The sequence below is a fragment of the Camelus dromedarius genome, chromosome 4, assembly GCF_036321535.1.
Source record: "Camelus dromedarius isolate mCamDro1 chromosome 4, mCamDro1.pat, whole genome shotgun sequence".
NCBI lineage: Eukaryota > Metazoa > Chordata > Mammalia > Artiodactyla > Camelidae > Camelus > Camelus dromedarius.
This window is the reverse complement of record NC_087439.1, coordinates 28,113,620-28,134,420: the sequence shown is the minus strand read 5'-3', so window position 1 is coordinate 28,134,420 and position 20,801 is coordinate 28,113,620. Positions and strand designations below refer to the sequence as shown.

The 20,801-nt window shown below is 39.9% G+C and overlaps 1 pseudogene; it reads right to left on the bottom strand.

Moving 5' to 3' along the window:
- Positions 1-1,660: 1,660 nt before the first annotated feature.
- Positions 1,661-19,879, bottom strand: LOC135321188 (TBC1 domain family member 17-like; annotated as a pseudogene).
- Between the last annotated feature and the right edge of the window lie 922 nt (positions 19,880-20,801).

The window sequence follows — 20,801 nt, the reverse complement described above, 5'->3', positions numbered from 1 at the left end:
AGGAGGTGGAGAGAAACTGAATTCTGATACTACTGGAGCCCCTGGCTCAACTTTCTGATGTTACTGTTTTGTGAGGCAACAATTTCCCTCCTTCTCCTTATTTTTAACTTCATTCATTTTCAGTTGAACTTCATTTTGAGTTGAACAACTTCTTTTAGTTGCATCCAAATGAATCCTAACTGATTTAGGTTTTTAAATTGTTTTTATTTTTCTACTGCATTATTTGCATGATTTTTCAGTAGATTCACTATTTCACTGCATAAACAAAGATTTTTTTTAAAGCTATTTCCAATGCAAAGTATTAATTAGATTTAAAAAAAAAAACAAACAGAAACTGAGAGATAAGCTCCTCTTTGGAAGTTCCACAAACATAAAAAGTTCGTGTCTCTTATTTTTCTAGTTAGTTTGTTTAGCACATTTTTAGGTCAAATGTTGGCATCTGAGTTTCCTTCCTTCTTGGTCAAAACTAACAACTTTATGGAATATTTTTAGGTTTTTAGTTCTTCAGATAATAGCACACAGAAGATTATTACTCTAGCACATTAAACATTTCCCTGGAGGCTGAGAATACAGCAAAAGCTACTGATAGAGCTAGCTGAAGTCAGTTCCTTTTTTAGGGACTCATTCATGTGAGTCACAAATGATTTCTTAGCTTGCCCTTTTTTGTGTCTTGTTCCAGACACCTAAAGCAGACTTTGGAAATTAATATTCCTTTCTCTGAGATGAGATAGATTATATGTTAACTGTCTTACAAGAGTCAATAAGAATGCTTATTGTTTTAGAAATAGGGTGTAAGGGTGGGTGGGGAAGACAGCATATTTTCCCCCAAACAAGCTAGGTGAGAGCAAGTCATCCTCCATTTAAACACTGAAGATCTAATATTTTTCTCAACAAAAAGAGCCACAAAACAAGACAAATATTTCTTCAATAGTCTCAGAATGGCTGTGTGGGCAAGACTGGGAGTCACCTGAAGCAGGGACATACAAACAAGAACAGCACTGCAGGACTATGCACATTGAAAGAGACATCTTTCCTGAATTGTAAAAGTGTAAAATGTACAGGAGGAAGCAAACGTTCTTAGAAATACCACTGCTATAAACTCTACACTTAAACCACGCCCTATGCAAGGCAAAAGCAAAGACTAAAAACTGCCTGGAATTAGTATTGAGGGAAATTATGTGACGAAATGACACTCCAAACACAGGACATAGGCATAATAGGACAGCGTGGAGCACACCGAGTATGAAGGACAGTTTACCGGAAGACCTAGGCAGGAACTTTAGAGCCGAGACATTTCCCTCAGCAATACCTGATTGAGTCTTCACCAGTTTTCTTTCTCTCTTCTCTCTCTTCCCTCTCTCTCTCCCTCTCTCTCTTTCTAATTAAACGCCAGTTTATTTTTCTCACATAACAAGCTAGTAGGCAGGGTCGCATTGTGAGCAGCTCTGCAGGCCCTTGCGTCTCCGTTTTCCCAGGGAAATGTGTCCACACAGCTAAATGTGGCCGCACCCGCATCCTCACTCTTCCAAATGCCGCAAACTCAGGGAGGTAAGGGAGCCCTGCCTCCACAAACCCCCACCACTCACCCCCAAGGGGCCTCCTCTTGTGGCTCATTGGCCGGACCAGGGTCACTTGGCCAGACGTGGCGTCTGCAGAGTGGTCAGAGGGGTCGAGCCACCACCCCTTCCCACCCAGGCCCAAACCAACGACGTGACCCAGCAGGCCCCGTAGGGTCAGGAGTCGCACCTTCCTCAGACCCCCCCGGCAGGACTCCAGGACTCCAGGCTGCTGTCCCACTGCGGGACCCTGTCTGCTGAGGGGAGGCCGAGCCGGCAGGGCACCGGTGGGGGATAGTGGCGGTGGAGGAAGGGAGCGAGAGGCTGTGGGGCTCTTAGGACGGCGCCAGACCTAGGACCTCCTGCACGTCGCGTGGCAGCTCGCGGAGGGTTGGGGGATAGGGATAGAAAAGTCAGAGGTTTGATGGGGTTGGGGGTCTTTGGGAGGGGTCAGGGACTCACGTGGCAGGCGGTCAGCGGCGAGTAGAGGGCTTCGGCCCGAATCAGCGCGTCCTCCACACTCGGCTTCGTGGTCAGCCCATTATGTGCTTGAAGGTCTCGCTGGAGCAGAAGCTGGGAAGCGCGAGGGTGTCCACGTCCAGGAAAGCGCAGGCCGCCAGCAGATGCAGCCCGTCCCCAGAATCCCCCACAGCCGAACCACTTCCGGGAAGGGGAATTCCCCTCCTGGACCCCCTTAAGCAGCCACCGGCCTCAGAAGCAGAGAAAGCCAGAGTCCTGGGAGTCCAGCAAGTCCCGAGCAGCGCGTCAGCACCTGCAGGAGCTTCAGGAGTTGCTCCAGTTGCCGCTTCATTATCTCCTCAGAGTTCCTGGAGCTCTGTGAAGCCACAAAAGCACCAGAAGGCATCCATCTCGTTCTGAGAGACGGAGAGAATCAGGAAGAGAAGGTCACTCGTGCCCTGGATGTAGCCGAGGTCGTCGTGGTACAGGCAGTAAGGGAGGCGGAGGAGGTCGCTCGTTCGGCAGGCGCAGCCCCGGGTTCTCACGACCCTCAGAGAATGTGTTGATCGGGTATCTGTGCGGGGGTGGGTTCCTGCGCTCCCGCCCTGGGCCTGAAGATTTCCGGCTTCCTCAGGCGGTACTCGTCAGTTTTCTTGCGCCTCGTGCTCCTCAGCGGAACCCTCTCAGCTGAGGTACCCCGGGAGGAACTGCTGAGCTTCGCGCCTCAGGCTGGGGTCGAGACCCTGGGGACCTCCCCTGGCCACACGCAGCCCTGCCCAGCTCTCCCCGAGTGAGCACTCGGCTCCTCAGCCCTGAGAAGAGCCGGACTCTTCGCTACAGGGACCTGCTGCAGACGGCTCTCGGCGCCAGGGCGGTGAGCCCCACTCCTCCTCAGGGCAGGAGGCGCCCGGAAACGACCTCCGACCCAGGCCCTGGGGGTCTTCCGGGCGGGAAAAGGGTCGGAGAGGCTCCCTCCTGGTGTGGCTGCAGGGCTCCCGGGAGGAAGACATTGGTCACTCGGGAGACACTGCTGAAGGTGGTGGAGCAGGAATCTTGGAGGAAGCGAGACACCACATTGGAGCTGGCCTGGTCGAAGAGCTGGAGGTGGTGGAAGGAGTTGGAGAGGGCCGAGGAGTCGCGGAGGAAGACGAGGCAGAAAAGGTGGTCCTGTAGAGCGCTGGCCAACAGCAGATGAGATAAGGACACAGAGCAGAGGCAGGGTGGGCAGGAGCCTTCAGTCTGCGTGACCAGGACCAGGTAGGCCCAGCTGAGGCCCGACTTTGAAGGGTGTATGGACTTGAGCTCCTTCCGACTCACTCACCGAGAAGGCCCAGAAGCCCCGGCGGGAGCTGGGCTCTGCACCTCTCGTGGACTGTGAGTGGCGAGGCCATGGCTGCACCGTGCTGAAGACGGCCCCGTCAGGTTCATAGTCCTGGTCAAAGGTCCGTTCCTCCTCAGAGGTGCAGGAGTCACCTGCACCGGTGTCCTTCTTGGAGAAGAGGATTTGTGTGGAATCTCTAGCCTCCTGAGCAGAAGCCCAGTGCAGGAGGATGTCATTGTCCTCCACAACACGGATGATGCCAGCGATGAGGGAATCCTGCTCTTGGTGCTTCTTGGCACTGGTGTGCAGGTACGTGTCTCTTCACCAATTCTTTAATAAGTGGAGTTGATGCAAAAGAGAAAATATTTGTCGAATGAGATTGGCCATATACTATGCTGAGTATTTCTAGGTCAGATGAATTTTGTATTTTCTTTTGTGTAATTTTTGCTTTCGTCAAATATATAGAACACTGCTTATAGTTCTTATTCCATAGGAAGGAATCTATCATTGTAGTTAATCGTTTGTAGTTTCCATGAACGGTTTAGGCTGATGCATCTCTCCTAAGTGGTACAGTTAAGATCCTGATGCCCACTGTGGGGGGACTGGAGGAGCACACCTTGGTGGAAGGATGTCCTTGTTGAGGTGATTTCCATGTGATCATACCTTTTGGGAAATCCTCCCAAGCAGTGTATTCCAGGAGGTAGTGGGCTTCAGGCCATTCATTATATCTCCAAAGCCACAGCTCTGGGCACGTACAAAACCAACTCCATGGATGCCCTTTTTAAATAGCAAAACTGATTGGTACAAAGAAATATTCCTAGTGGGACCTCTGTTTCCTTTACTTATCTGGATCTTTTCTTCTCCCCACCCCCCAAAAAAAATTTATTGTGGTAAAATGTATGTAACATGAAATTTATCATCTTAACCATTTTTAAGTGTTCAGTTCATGGGTATTAAATACATTCATAATATTGTGCAACCATTACCACTATCCATCTCCAAGTTTCTTTTCATCTTGTAGAACTAAAATTCCATACCTGTTAAACAATAACTCTCCATTCCTTCTTCCCTCCAGCCCCTAGCAACAACTTTTTTTTTTTTTTTTTTTTTTTTTGGTTTGGCTCTCTTATTGATAATATTGTATGGAGCTATAGGAAATGCAACGAGGAAGAATGGAGCCTGTACTCTGTCAAGCATCCAACACAGTTGTATGACAAGTTACACAAGTTCCTTAAGCGCTCTAGCCTCAGTTTCCTCATTTGTAAAATGGGGATAATAATGGTACTTACCACATATGATTTTATGAGGAAGAAATGGATTAGTGCATGTAAAATATTCGAAGCAGTACCTGCTACATCCTAAGTACTAAATAAATTTTAGTGATGGTGATGATGATGGTGATGATCTCTCATTAGGATAATTGCACTTGGTTAAATTAGTCAGTTGAAGCAGAAAATGAAGTTTTATACCTGACATAACCCCACCAGGCTATGTGGGACTGGAGAGTCAGCTGTGAGAATAGTCTGGTTGTTCAAATGGCCTGTTTACTATTACTGTTAGCTTATTCACTTTGTGTAGACTTACAATGTTATTTTCTGTTGAAAGCACCCTATGGTAATGTGAAGGATACAAATTAATCAACATTTTTCATGTAGGAGTGAACCCATGTGTCCATCACTGAGGTTAACAGTCATGATAGTGACCATATCATTGTCTGGAAAATTTTGGCTACTACCAGAGAAAGTATCCAAGGAGCTGTTATAAAATTGCTGTTGTAGAAATGGATATTTTCCTTATATAACAACATCTCTTGCTGCTTCCAACTTGGGCTTTAAATAGCTTGAGATGATATTGTTTGAGATTAAAAGGCCAAACTGAGCATGTGCTTACACATGATCCACTGATGCTTTGCAGACAGTGACTAGAGATTTTTTAATTCCCCTTATACCTAGATGCTGTTATCTGTTTCCATGACACTTGTTCTGGAAATGGCACTGAGCGTATTCAGCCATTGCAAGTGATGGATTAGATAGTAATTGATGTGTGTTACGAAACTCACATCTGGGCCTTCCACCAACTGAGAGTCAGTTTGATTTGATCTGGCAAAAAGAGTTTCAAAGCATTTGGTTTTTAAATTATAGTGATTTATAGAAAAGTGCCTCTTCAGATGACTATCAGCTGGTAGCAGGTTGAGTTCCCAGAAAAAGGGCTCTTTCATTGTCCTAATTTTTCCAAATGGCACACCCACTAGGGTACTTCTTTTCAACATGGCCTCCTGGGGCTATTTCTTCCATTTGTTGGATATGCTGCCTGCAGATTGAATCAGTGACACTAAGATTGTAGTTCACTGTGCTGTAAATTTATTTTGGGTTATTGGATAAAACTTGGATTATCAAAACTGTGAAAATAAAGTACTTCAATATGAAGTTGGAAATTTAAAAATCTTCACAAATTTATGTGAGCAATTTTTTTTTCAATTCAAAGTACATTGTGTTTGCCCCACAAAAATTCTCATGCCTTAAATTTTCTGGTTCCCACATTCCCTTCTTTCTGTCATGTTACCTCTTTAGTGAACAAGATGTAAACATTGAATACCTTTCTCCTCTCTCAACTCCTTTTCTAGCAAAGCTTGCAGATATTAATATCAGTCTTTTATTCTTGTTTTGGATTTCCCTTAGTATGTTTAAGTTTTTGTCTATATTTTACCTTTTCTGGGTATTTGCACTTTAGGCTTTTTATTTCTGTTTAAGAAATGAAAGATTCCTGTCCTCTGTTAAAGGAATTTCAAGTATCATTAAGCAGCAAGGGAGTCTTTCTAGAATGGATGTGGCAGCCTTCCAATATCATTCTAGACCTTGTAGTAAGACAGTTGCTGAAGGTAAACCTGATTTAATCAAACTGGGAGGGATGTGAAAGAGAAGAATGAGGAATCACCTTCTACTTAGCTATGGCGGCTGGAAGCCTATACCAGGTGAGGAACGAAATTTTTTGGTGTGTTCCGTAAATATGCCTCCTATATAGGTCCCCAGGGTAGTGCTTCTCAAGCTTTAATGTACATATGAATCACAGGCATCTTTTTAAAATACTGATTCTAACTGCAGATTTTGGGTGGGGCCTAAGATTCTATGTTTCTAACAACCTTTTGTGTGATGCTAATATGGTTGGTCCCTAGACCACACCATTGGAGTAGCAAGGGTCTAGAAGGGTTTATGCTCACAAATCTTCCTTTTCTCTTTTTGACTTTCTTCTCCTTTTCCCGAGATAAAGTTTATATAGATATACATTATACATTATGGCACATTAAATGTTATTGTTGCTAGTAATTGTGACGGTTCATATGATAATCCCTTTAAATTAATCAAATGGCATTATTCAGTTAAAAAATACTTATTAAACATCCACAATGTGCTAGGTGTTTTTCTACATACTAGGCATATAGGAGTGAGCAAGACAAAATCCTTACCCTCTTGGAGCTTTTATTCTGCTGGGTAAAGCAGACAATTACCAAACAATAAATACATATACAAATTAGTGCCAGATGGCAGTAAGTGCTATGCAGAAAAATAGGCTAAGATGAGGCAATAGAAATTGATGGGCTAAGGGTGGGGGAGATGGAGGTCTATGGTAGGGTTGTCCTGAATGAACACTTCTCTTCTCTTCAAATCATAGCAAAATTTCAATTATCCAGTTAAATTATTAAGCAAGCTAGTATTTAATTGAAATACTAGAAAGCCATCAAAGGATTTATTGGATGAAAACAGAAATTGTACTTTCTCAGTGTTATCAGATTTGAATTGGCAGATGTAGTGTACACTGAACTACGAGGTTCTTCCTAGGAGTAAACCACTCACAACCCGATGTGTATAAACTCTTCCAGGGTATTAGGGCATCACTTATATTACCCATTTGCACCTCTGAGTAGCCTTGAACATTAATAACTTCTGAAAAAAATTAATGAAACTTTTCAAAAAACTTATCATCAAGAACTTACATAGACTATAAAAACATAAATATAGTCATCTGATTTTTGATAAAGCAGCAAGGGCAGTAAATGGAGCAAAGACAGTCTTTTCAACAAATGCTGCTGTAACAACTGGATATTCATATGCCAAAAAAGGGATCTAGGCATAGACCTTACAACCCTCACAAAAATGGACTGAAAATGATCTATATCTAAATGTAAAAAGCAAAGCTATGAAACTCCTAACAGATAACATAGGAAAAAACCTGGATGACCTTCACGGCAATGATTTTTTTAGATATAACACCAAGGATATAACATCTATGACATAAATAATTGATAAACTGGACTTCATTAAAATGAGAAACCTCCACTCTGGAAAAGACAATGTCAAGAGAATGAGAAGACAATCCACAGCCTGGGAGAAGATATTGCACAAGACACATCTGATAAAGGACTGTTATCCAAAAATACACAAAAAAATCTCTTAAAAGTCAACAGGAAGAAAACAAACAATTCAGTTAAAAAGTGGGCCAGGGACCTTACCAGATATTTCACCAAAGAAGATATACAGATGGCAAATTAGTATAGAAAAATGCTTTACATCATATGTCATCAGGCAAGTACAAATTAAAACAACAAGATACCACTAAATACCTATTTGGAATGGCCAAAATCCAGAACGCTTGACAACAGCAAATGCTGGTGAGGATGTGGAACAACAGGAACTCTCCCTCATTGTTATTGGGAATGCAAAATGGTACAGCCCCTTTGGAAAATAGTTTGGTGGTTTCTTATAAAACTGAACATACTTTTAGCATACAGTCCACCCTTAATATTTACCCAAAGGAGTTGAAAACATGTCCACATGAAAACCTATACAGGAATGTTTATAGCAGCTTTATTCATAATTGCCAAAACTTGGAAGCAACCAAGATGTCCTTTAGTAGGCAAATAGATAAATAAACTTTGGTACATGTAGACAATGGAGTGGTATTCAGCACTAAAAAGAAATGAACTGACAAGCCATGAAAAGACATGAGGAATCTTAAATGCATATTACTAAGTATAAGAAGCTGATCTGAGAAGGCTGCATACTATATACTATATAATTCCAACAATATGGCATCTGAAAAAGGCAAAGCTATGGAGACAGTAAAAGGATCAGTGGTTGCCAGAGGCTGGGAGGGAGGGAAGAGGGATGAATAGGCAGAGCACAGAGGATTTTGAGGGCACTGAAAATACTCTAAATGATACTATAATGATGAGTACATGTCATTATACCCTTGCCCAAACTCACAGAATGTGTAATACCAAGAGTGAACCCTATGGTAAATATGGACTTTGGGTGATTATTATGAGTCCAAGTAGGTTCATCAATTGTAACAAATGTAGCACTCTGATGGGAGATGTTGATAATGGGGGAAACTATACAAGTGTGGGGCAAGGGATATATAGGAAATCTCTGTACCTTCTCAATTTAGCTGTGAACCTAAAACTCCTCTAAAAAAAATCTCTTTAGAAAAAAAAACCTATTTATCCACTTTCCTCGCTTCACTATATGATCAGGGGTTCTGAGACTGCCTTTGGTATTCATAACAGGGCAAACCTCCTCATTTTATAAATGAACATCCTGAGGTAAAGAGGATGGGTGTTTAATGACCAAAGCTCCACTGGTCGGTGGCCAGTAGAAAAGCTCAGACTCTGAGTGTTGGTCTCTAACTTAGCAGCTTCCCTGTCTTTTTGCTCTGCACTGTTGTCTCTGGCAAAGAGTGCTTTAATAGGTAGAATTTAATAGTGTTTTAAACATAATGTTCTTTAGACCTTTCAGAGAAAAGATCAAACAAGTATGCTAATTCAGATTTCTTTTTTGTCCATGAACATACAGAGCTATGTGATCAAATAGTGTAGATTCCTAGCATGTCTGTGTCATTGCATCTGTATTTGGTTGGTGCAGAATTCAGGAAATATCAACAACAATAGTAAATTGTTATCTTTCAAATGAACTAACATCTTTTTAAAAAAAGAATGGATGATGGCATGGTATGGCCAGTATGGTAGAAAAAATAAGCGTTACTTCAGAGGAAAGCAGCTGCTGCTACATGATGCACTTTTGAAAAAGACAGGACAAAGTCACTTCCAAGCAAGTTTTCTATTGCAAGGAGAATGCTAACTATGTGTCATTGCTCTAAAAATTTGTAAATCAACAATGTTTGTTTATATTAAAAAATACAATTGATACTAGAATTCAATAAGCTCTTTTGGTGGCAGGTGAGTTGCTGAAACACTGGCAGTCCCATTTTGAGGTTTTTTTTTTTAGCCCTTAGGCTGTCTACTTACACTTGCAAACAAGATAGGTAAGAAGCAAGCAAAAACCATCTGGGCAATATGTCTTCTTAATTTAAGGTTGGTTTTTATTTCTTTTGTAATTTGAACCTCTGGTTTTACCTCTATTTGATCCGTCAGCAATTGGTTTATATTTGCCCTTGTTTGAAGACTATGTACATAAAACAAAGAAAATTAGTGTAGCAAGACTATTTACTGTTGCATGGCGAATCTCTATTGTTACAATCACTGATCATTTTGGAACCATCATGTGAATTATACCAATAGTAATTCCTTCAGAAAGAAAATTTTGAGGTTTTTGCCAATTGAAGTTTTCAGTGTAAAAACAGATTTTCCAAATGTAGCAAATTGTTGGTTCATTTACTAACCATGTTTGTTTCATGTATTTGCATTTGCCAGACAAACACTGAGAATATATATTTTAATTTTATTGCAAAACTACCATTTCAAGGCATACCGTGAAATTATAATTTATGTTCCTGAGATTTTTGTAGTTTTAGAATGATCATTTCAGTTTAGCCCTGGGTACCTTATACCATTATGCGAGGAACACTTCCAGTTTAAACATATATAATTTATTTTTAACAGATTTTGCTTGGAGTACACAAATGAAATGTAACAGTCATTACAGAGATTGTCTTAGTTCATTTACTAAACATGAATCCATGTCCTCCTTTCCTTTATTCTGTGCATGACTTTTAGCTGGGCTTCTGTTATTGGCTTTGTTGCAAATTGTAAGTTGAAGAAGGAGGCTCCTGGCCATGAGGTCCTTTTTAGGGGACAGTCCTGGCAAGTGATGTGTATGTGTGTGTTAATCAAATACACTGCATATTTTATGTAGTTCCTTTGGAAAAATCAGATTTCTAAATTGATCCTTCCCACATTCCCAATGCCTTTACATGAGGAACTCTTTTATGCTTCAAAACCCCCAATCAGCCTTGATCTTGAGAACTTTTCTCTTTAGAAGATGATGGTTTCACTTTTTGAAGTTGTTTTGCCTTTATTCAGAATAAGTTGTTGAAAACTCAGCTTCTAATTAGAATCCTTATTCTCTCATCAAGCATAACAGATCAAACAAAGGTGGACTTTCTGCATGTCACAGCTCCTTGAGTTTCCAGCAGAAATTACCCATCAGTAAGCATATAAATTTAAATAATGTGAAAACATTGTGAGATAGGCTCTGTATGGGACCTATGCCCAGCAAGTTTTGGCCTTCGGATATTTACGTTGGGTTTGTGTTACCTTTGCACACCAAATCTTTGTGGCTTATTATGTATTTTCAAGCTCAGTACCCATGGTGTACAAAATAGTTCCTTTTTTTCTGTACTTAGAAGAATGTTTGAGGAAGGTCTCACTGTATAAAGATGTTTGTTGCTTGGACAGATATTATGCCATCTGAAACTGGAATTATGTAGAGCAATTATCAAGAGTGTAACAGAGATTTTAGATTCAGCAAATAGGCAGGGCTCAGAAATTAGGTTTTCATCAGTAGTGAATAAATCTCTCTAAAGGATTAAGGTGGGAGAGCAAGCTTTTGCAGATTTGTATTCACCGTGTACTGAGCTTTCATAAGATGCCATAAGGAGTTTTAGAACTTCTCTGGCAGAAGCTAAAACATAAAGACGGGATTCTGTAAGCGTCATGGGTTGTTAGGTGACTTTGCTTCAGGCTATCAAATAAAAATGGCACATGTCATTAGTCTTATGGAGAAAGGGTTTTAAATATCATTCTTCAAAATTATGTCCTCTTTTGATTTATTTGGTGGTCCGTTTTATTTGTCTCGTATTTCTGAAAGAGGCCTGTGATGCAGGATCATCCCTCTTATAATCTGACATGTTGAATTCCATATAATCCACACATTTTTCTTTGATATTGGACACTTTCCAAGCACTGAATTAATTTCTGCTGTTTTTTTTAAAAAACGAACAAACAAAACAGTCTTCTCAAGAGAGCAAAATAACTCAAATATGGCTGTGTCTTTACAAAGCAGAAGCCTAAGGCTCATGTTTGAAAAACGAAGAGTATTTAGCCCCTAGATGAAATACACTGGCCTCTCCATGATGATATTTTGATTGTCCTTCCAGTTTTCCTTCTATTATCTCTGATATCCAGTCATCAGAGGAGAAAGATGAAGTGTATCTTCATGGGGAGGCACATGGGTAATAAGAAGGTGGAAGTGACTTTAGTGGATAAAGATCCACCAAGCACTGGCCCGCAGGCTTTCATTACATAGAGGTTAGAGGAGCACAATAAAAAGATCAAATTCAGCAGAGATAAATGGCACACATCATCTTAGCTGATCGATAACCAGCTTCTGAGAGTAACCACTGTCAGCTGAGCTGTATCAGTCTCTCCTGGAGACTCACCGAGGAGTGAAGATCACATCCTTTTCAAGCTTGGAGACCTTTAAAGTAAGCAAACCTATAGGAATAAAGGCGTGTTGCAATGATTTCTCTATAACATTTTGAGGGTCTGCTTTGTTGATGGAAACAGAATTATTTCACCAATGCAAGCAGCGTGAACTTAAAACAAAACAAGATAAATTATGCCATTATTGCCACATTTTTCACAGCTGCCTTACTAAACGCTGACATTTTAAAAGGAGTTTATATAAAGGGGAACGTTATTTTTGATACAATACTAAACTTGCATGTTGCTAAAGCGAATACTTTAGAACAGTCTGAGCATGTTCTGACTAGAACAAAGTCTTAGCAATGGCTTCCAGTCAAGCATAGCTACATATTTCATTTAGACATTTCTAGAATGAAAACAAGAGGGAACTCTTAAGAGGCCTTAAACCCTATCTCCCCACCCGCTCCTTCAAGTATAAATTTGGATAAGTGCAACGTACAGAAAATAAGCATCCAAATAGACTCATTTGATTATATGGCTTTTCTGTCTAGGAATTATGGAAACAGGATGCTTTATTTGATCTTGGGATATAATATTACTGAAAGTTTTTGCTAAGGTTAATAAAAAGGAAATTCAATAGATACATTAAAATGTCTGAAACAGGCTCGTGAGTTAGAACACTGAGCTCACTGCACTTAAAGATTGGAAATCAGAATTCTGACGCCACTCACTCAGCAGTGAGTCTGTGTATGTGTCTGTGGAGTGTGTGCGCATGTGAGTGTGTGTGTGTGAAGTGAGAAGTTGCTCTAGGAAAGTAAGTTTCTTTGGCTCAATATGTTAGAGCATGTTGCTTCAGAGAAACACCTTTTAATTGGTATTTAAAATCTTCTATCAATACAAATTAGTATAAGAATGACAGTTTTCTTTCCTGGAGATTGTTTATTATTGTTCTCATCAATATTTAACCATTGGAAAGCAAGGGAGGCCTAGGTTTTCTCAAAAATTGTTTGAAAATCTGTGATAATTTGAATCAAAATGCAGTCTGAGAAAACTCGGGAAACCTGTCTGGCTAGAAAGCTTTTTTCCTTTTCTCCTCCCTCCCCACTCCCTTCTTAAAGTTCTTCTGATATGTGAGCCCAGGGCAAGTTTAATTATAATTAGTTAATGTTAGTTAATTAGGTAATGTTCATACAGTGCTTTGAAGATGAAAAGTGTTTTAGAAATGCTAAGTGCTATCATTATTAATATCAGCAAAGGGGGAAAATTAAGCATGACGAACACTTTTAGAAACTGCGGAATCTGAACATGAAGTGCTTGGTGCCACATGACTCTCTGGTTCCACCATCTCAGCTCCTCCTGATGGAATGTGAAGCAGCCTTTTGTCTCCACTGTTTGGGCATCCAGAGCTCTCTTCCTCCTTCCCTGTCATGTGCTGCCACTGCTCAAAGAGGCAAGAGGTCATTCTCAGGCTAAACATCCCTCTAAATATGTGATCTCAAGCACATATACTCACACAAGCATATGTTCACACACACATAGCTCAGCCTTAAATGTGAGGTCATGCTCATGTTTATTTCTGAACTCAGAGACATTCCATAGGCTTCCACTTTTCATATTTTCTTTAATCTTTCTTGTTCTGTATTCTAGAAGGAAACAGTAGAAAATTAACAAGAACAAAAATAACCACTGTTCTTTGGATTATCTCATTTATTTAAGGAAATAAACCTGCCAAGTAAAAAGCATCTCTTACTTGCAAACACAAGGAATTCTCTTAGTTATAACTAAGATGCAAACTTGGGACGCACTTGGCTTCTCAGTTGTAGAAATGCATGGCTGTCCCATGCAATTTGCAGAACAGAAAGCATTTATAGACCATGTTATCTCTGGACGGTGCTTCACACAACTTTTTATTAGCTATGCTGAGGAAAGTAGGTCAATATAATTTCTGATGTACAGAGAAAGAAAGTGGGCCCTGGCCAGAGCTAAGTCCAGATGAGGTTGGAAGTTGCTCTTTAGAGAGGAGTGCTAATTGGAGGCAGGACCTTCCTCCAATGTGTCCTCTGAATAGAAATAACATTTCTCATAGATTTAATTGTGAAGAGGCTTATAATTAACAATAGGTTAAAGCTTAGGATCTTGGAATGAAATAAATCTGTGTATAGTGGTAGAGAGACTAAGAGGCAGAAAGAGGGTTCAGGATCTACATTTCCACCTCACACTGGACTTCTACAAAGGAAGTGTAGATGATGATTAAGTGATCAAAGGTCACAGAAATCTATATAGGAAATTCATGTCGATTCTTCACTTCTTTGTTTATAGCGCATTGATTCCTTGCTCCCTTTCCTTCACATAAATTGTTTAGTTGGAAGTAATACCAGGGAAATGGCATGGAAGTGTCTTGGAATTGAGTTAAATTATTCCCAAGAGTCCAAATTGGTTTCTTGCTGTTTGGTAGAGTAATTTGTGCATCTCACCGAAGGGCTAATGAACACTTCACTTTGGCACTTGGAAATAGACACATTCAGATCATGTTAATCAAACATAATTAACTTTCAAGGAAGGAGGCTGGGAGAGCGGGCCAAAACAAATATGCTGAAATAGAACAGAGATGAATGCAAAATCCTGCAGTTAAAAAAAAATCAACTGCACATACATAGAATAACTATGTGGTTTATTAAAACAAAGCAAGACAAGACAGCATCCACCCAACATTAAAGGCTTGAGTTGACTAAATAGCTCCATATGTATGCAGTGATACGACCAGAATGCAAAAGTGCTAAGGCCTCAGCTTTACATGGCAAGGTCCAGTACCAAGTGTGAAGAAGGGCTGCTCTGCCTGGTGACACCAGATTCCAAGGACTGAGTTTTCCTGGGCTTCAAATTTTGAGAATGCGTGAGTGTCTTAGAAGGAATGATTGAACCGGGAGTGATTTAGCCTGGAAAAGTAAAGATTCTGGAGATAGGATGGTAATTTCAAATTAAAAAAAAAATTTTTAAATACTAAAAAGCCTAACACCTGGAGGAGAGATTAGGCCTAGAATGGGCTGTGGACAAAGAAGTAACCAGTGAAGATGTTGTTCTGGACTTTAAAGCCTGTTGTGTATCTATCCAGATCTCCTCCCTCATGCTGATCTTCCCTGCTCTCTTATCAGAATCCTTTGCCCATCCACACTGGGTTGCCTCACTTTTCCCCAAATGCACCTTTCTAGTCACCTGGAGGGCCCCTCCTCATCTTTATATTGTCCCTACTGCTTTTCTGTCCAATTGAATTCTTCAAAGTCTTGCCCAGTGGTTCTCAACCTTGGCTGTATATTAGAATTACCTAGAGAGCTTTAAAAACATTCTGTGCCTGGGCTCTTTCCAGAGCTTCTAATTTAATTGGTTTGGGGTGGGACCCCGGCATCAGTATTATTTTAAACTCTCCAGGTGATTTTAATGGAAACCTGGTGTTAAGGACCAGCGGTTTGGTCCCAACTCAACTTTGGTCATGCATTACTCTATTTGAGTTGTTTGTATGACTGCCTGCTGGAACACTCGTAATTAGTATAATGTCTGATTTAATTCATTGAACAAGAGCTACCTGCTTTATATTGTTAATCGTCTTTCAGAGTGCACGCATCTCATTTCTTCAGTTGAATCCTAAATCCCTTGGATTTATTTTATATTTCATATTTTTCTTCTTTCCAGCACAGTACCTTACACATAGAGCTGTGCATGTGTGAATTTTTCTTTGTTATTATAGAAAATCAATAAATATTTCTTCCTTAATTGGCAAATAAACTATAAAATTTGATAGTTGGTACTAAACATATGAAAATCATTATATCCAGAAATGTAGGTAAAAAAGGGTAGGTCATGAAAGTTTGAATTACTGAGTGAGAAGAGTATTTTGGGTGCATTCGGTTTTGCAGTGTATGTGATGAAGGGTAATTATGATGGTTTAATAAAGATGCCACTCGAAAGACAGAATAGTTGAGTTCGGGTGACCCTGGCAATGGGTTAGCATGACTTTACTCATGGTAAGTTGGGACATGAGACTGCAACAGCATAGGTTAATTTTCTGTTTCTGGTCAATGAGACTATCGTTGCTTTCTTTATTGTCTGAGACAGGGTGGCTTTTTGAATCACTGAACTGAATTATGTTTTAGCCCTACAGGTGGATTTGTTCAAGCCAGAACAAAAACTACATGCCAACAAACTGATGGAATAACTAAACTGTTAATAAATTCCACTGCCACCTAATAATAATACTTTGTATTTATATAGCGTCTTTCTTGGAGGAGCTCAAAACACTTTATAGGCACTGAAATTTAATCAAGTTGGGAATTTTTCAATCATAGTGGGAGTGAGATCCAGGTCTACACAAACCCCCAAGCTGTAAAGCTTGCTTTCCTTATTTACACATGTGGACCCTGTTAGTGTGGGGACTTCAAAAAGTCTAAGGCTCTTTGGCCTTAGAGACGTAACATGAAGTAAGCTGAAATTCATTTCTAGCCAGCTGGTGGTTAAACATCCAAACAATGTTTAAAATATTTTAACAAATGATAATATTAAAAAAAATCATGTGCAGTCTGGCATTACTTTGTCACCATGACAATTGCTGAAATATAATGATCCCCCTGTTTGTGTTTCTAGTTATTATAGGAATAATTGTGAGAAGGGAGAGTAAATTTTACTTTAAGTTTTATTTATTGAAATTTTCTTATTTCTCTTTAATATGTATAATCTTTGAGCAATAAAAGGGACTGGTGAAGTAGAGGTTTCCACAGCATAGTAAAGGGTAAGAGGCTAAAAATAAAGATCTTGTGACAAAAGTGTTTAGTGGTATCTTGATTATTTTCACAGCAATTAGAATATCATTTTATGAAGGAGCCCTTTCAATAAGAGCTTCTAAACATGAACAAGAAATGCACCCTGTGATTAAATTTTAGAATTTTGGTTAATAATAAGAATCATGCAAATAATCCATGTCATCAAAGACTGATTAGTTATTTGAGCTTAATATTCAAATCTGTGCCCTGTGGTCTGTTGCATCCCTTGCCTCAGAACTTTCTTAGCACTTGGACTTAAGATTTGCTTGTTTATTGTGGAGCTGAATTTTTGTCTAGGCAACCACTTTCTTTTCTGGGGTCCTGGGGACTCAAAATGTGTTACATGTAGCAAGGTTTTATGTATCTTCTAAAGAGGCAGATGGAGTTGATTTTAGCATCTGCCATATTGTAGTGGAGTGGGTCTTCCAAAATTAGAATATCAGCTCTTCATTCAAAGAGACTTTGTAATTCCAAGTACAGTGCAATGAAAATTACTGGGCTCAGTAAGCATTTGTTGATTGATTTTCTTAATACAGGGTTCCCTAGGGTAAGATGATTATTACTGTAATGGTCAGGGTGACCTTAGGTGGAGCTGGGACCTTACATTTTGTAAAACTGAATCACATAGAAAGTTATTTATTTCAATTCTCCTTCAATTTTCCGTATAAAGGAGACAGGCTTAGCTGGGGCCTGATATGTTTTTAACATAAATACCTTAAACAAAAAGAGAAATATGAAAAGAAAATATGAAAATATTTAAAGACAAATATTAATTTAAAAAGCACAGATGATATGTGTATATATCATGGAAGTTGGTTTATAAGAATGACTGAATTCCCCTTCTATTTGGATTTATTCCTAGGTCTAACACTTGTTTTCACTTCCTCATATTTTTAGTCAGTTTCGCTCACTATTTTTTTTTTCATGTTTAACTCCTCGGAACCCCTAGAGTATATGTTTATGAGTGGCAAAACTCATTATTTTCTTCTAATGTTTTTACTGTCTAGGTACAAGGGTATCCCTTTGTCAAAGTTTTGTGAAAGAGTTAAGCATCCACTGCATGTGATACATGAAATTTTGACTCATGCTTTTAGAATAGTACTCTCTATGTACCATTCTTGGAAGAATTGGGAAGAGAGTTGTTCTGTGTTCTGTGATTCCATTGAGAAGTCTTGGTTGAGAAAGGTTTTTGAAGTTGTTTCTTGTCAATTCAAACCTATCAGCTTAATTATTTCTGCTCTGAGAACATTCAGCCATGTAAAGAAAGGGAAGAAATGTCAGGAAGAAGAAAGAAAAGGGCAGAGGATGGAGAAAAGTGTTGGGTGTGTAGAAATGGCAGGGAGGGAGAAAAGTGAAAGAGGAGTCTAACAAGGGCAGGGGCGGGAAATGAAGAATAATGTAAAGGCACATTGTGACTTCATATGTTTGTTTATGGAGTACTCCATGTTAACAAAACTATTTTTAAGTATCTTGAAATACATAATTTATATCCTGATAATGTTTGCTCTCAGGGGCTCAGTGGTTTCAAAGGGGAGGCAGATCTGGCCTCAAATTCTCACCCACAAATAGCTTTGTGACCTTGGGCAAGTGATGGAACTTTTCCTCTGAAATGCAGTTACGGTATCTGCCTTACTGGATCGCTGGAAGGATAAAATGGTAGTTGGTTATTATGGGAAAATAATAACAAAACTAACTATTACAACAATAGTAACAAGTACACTATAGAGCTGCAAACCCCATAACAAGCCCCATAACAAACCACGAAAAGGGTTTCTTTAAAGAGCTAACAAATAGTCCGAAGGAATGCAAGTTTCTCTGCTCTTTTCCTCAGCAACCCTTTGTATTTCATGTTGGTGATGCTCATTCCCTGGTTGTAGAGCAGGGAGCCTCCTGCTACCACTGTGAGTTCATGACACGAGGCTCTGGAATCTGCTTCTGGTCAACATCCAAGGGTTGACTTTAGGCGTCGTGGGGAGGGGCAGTTGAGGTAGTTGCTGTGATGTATAATGCCATGCGTTGGTGAATGTAAAAATAAGCAAGATAAGTTCTTCCCCGAGCTAAACGATGGCATAAGAGAATTTTTATTTCCGACATCCTTTTTGCTTTATTTTCTTCCTTCACAGGACAGCTCCTTTTCAGGTACACAGGATCCCTGTCTTATATCTCCTCCCTGTTATCACTCAACCTTCACTCTCACATCAAAACCACTCTCAAGAAAGCAGCTATTTTGTGTGAAATCAAGTTAACAGCACTACCTTTCCCAGGTGTGTTTTCAGTTTGAAGTTTTTATTGGAAGTTGTAGGACTTTACCCCTGTTACAGGAATTTCAGACAGTTCTAGAACTTTCTGGAAAAAGGCCCATGGGGGCAGAGTCTCATGAGCAGAATCCTGGAAAATAGCCATGTCCTCAGGCCTCATGGGCTAGCTTTCTGGGCTTGTCCTCAGTACTCAAGGCCAGTGTTTCCCAGAGCAGTCCTCATTTCAAATTTTCTATTCTATGTATAATTATGTCTGGCACATAGTAGGCACTTAATTCTTATTTTAATGGATTTGTTAGATGGTAATGTATATAGGCAACTTACATATATAAGTGCCCCCATCTGTTGGTGCTAAGTTGACCCACTTCCCTTTCTGGGGTAGCAGTAGTTCCTGACTCTCTTCAGACCTCCAAGCCTTGTAGTTTGCTAAGCATATTAACAGCAGGCTCAACTAAACACAGTAATTCATTCTTCCTCTCTCTTCCTTCCTTCCTCCCTCCCTCCCTCCCTCTTTCTTTCTTTTTCTTTCTTTCTTTCTTTTCTTTCTCTCCTTCTCTTCTCTCTCTTTCTCTCTCTCTCTCTCCACCCACCGCCACCAATCCAACTATCCTTTATAAAAAAAGTAGAGAGGAGAGAGTAGAGGCTTCCAGACACTTTCTTTGGACAATCCAATATTTTGGATAACTCTTCTTACCTTGCCCCTTCAAGAATCCAGGCTTAATAACTTTTTGGACAAAGTGTGAAACGCTGCCTCTTTCAACAGTGCTGTGTGGTGGAAGGGCCTCTTGAGATTTGCTGTTGCAGTCTGCTAGCATTTAGTTTTGATGTTATTGCTGCTGTTCTGGGTTTTAAATATTTTAATGAAAATTTTATTGCATTTGTGGACTGGCTTTTAGCAAAGGCTGCAGTTTAAAAAAATTCTAATAAAAGAATGGGAGATGTGTATAAAGAGAATTACAACTGAAACCTAGTTAACTCACACTTACAGAGTATTTTGTAAAACCTGATAGAACCTGATGTTGTTTTTGAAGGTAAAGTGCGTGACTAGGCACTGGAGAAATAGATTATGCCTCTCTTTCAGAACTTTTACAAGCACAGAAAGTCTGCGCATTCTTTGTTGGTTTGGTGAGTGAGTATTTGTCTCCTTCTTTCAAGTGGATTGTTATTGTTGTAATGAGGTCTCCATATTTTAGAGCACTGCCTGATTACACAGAAAACAAAGATGATGAAGAAAGTGATAACTTACCTAGAACACCTAGCCTTGTGTAACTATCTTCTTCCTCTTGCAAACAAGTGATGAAACCTTATCCACAAGAGCACTCTGTTTATAAATTTTATGAATAGGCCTAAATATCTAAACCTAAGTATAAAATACTTCCAATGAACAGTACAGCTCATTTTGTGAACTGTACTCTTTCCTCCCACCTCTGATTTTGATGCCTTCAGGCCTTTCCATAAAAAATGAACTTATGCAATCTAGCTAGGTAGTTTTCACAGTGCTTTAAAAATGCATTCTCTTTTTTGTGGTGGTGACAGGAGTGCCCTGTAGGATTGTGTGGGCTTGTCCCACCCTGTGCTCCCAAACGTCAAAAGATAAAATGGAAAATAATTATGAAAAGCGATGGTGCTGGTTATTTCCTTGTTTGCTCTCAGATTGATGTCTTGCCTTTCTCAGGCTCTTCTTCTGCACAGTCCAGGTAAAACAAAGAGAGGAAAGGGCAGGAAATTGGAGGGTAG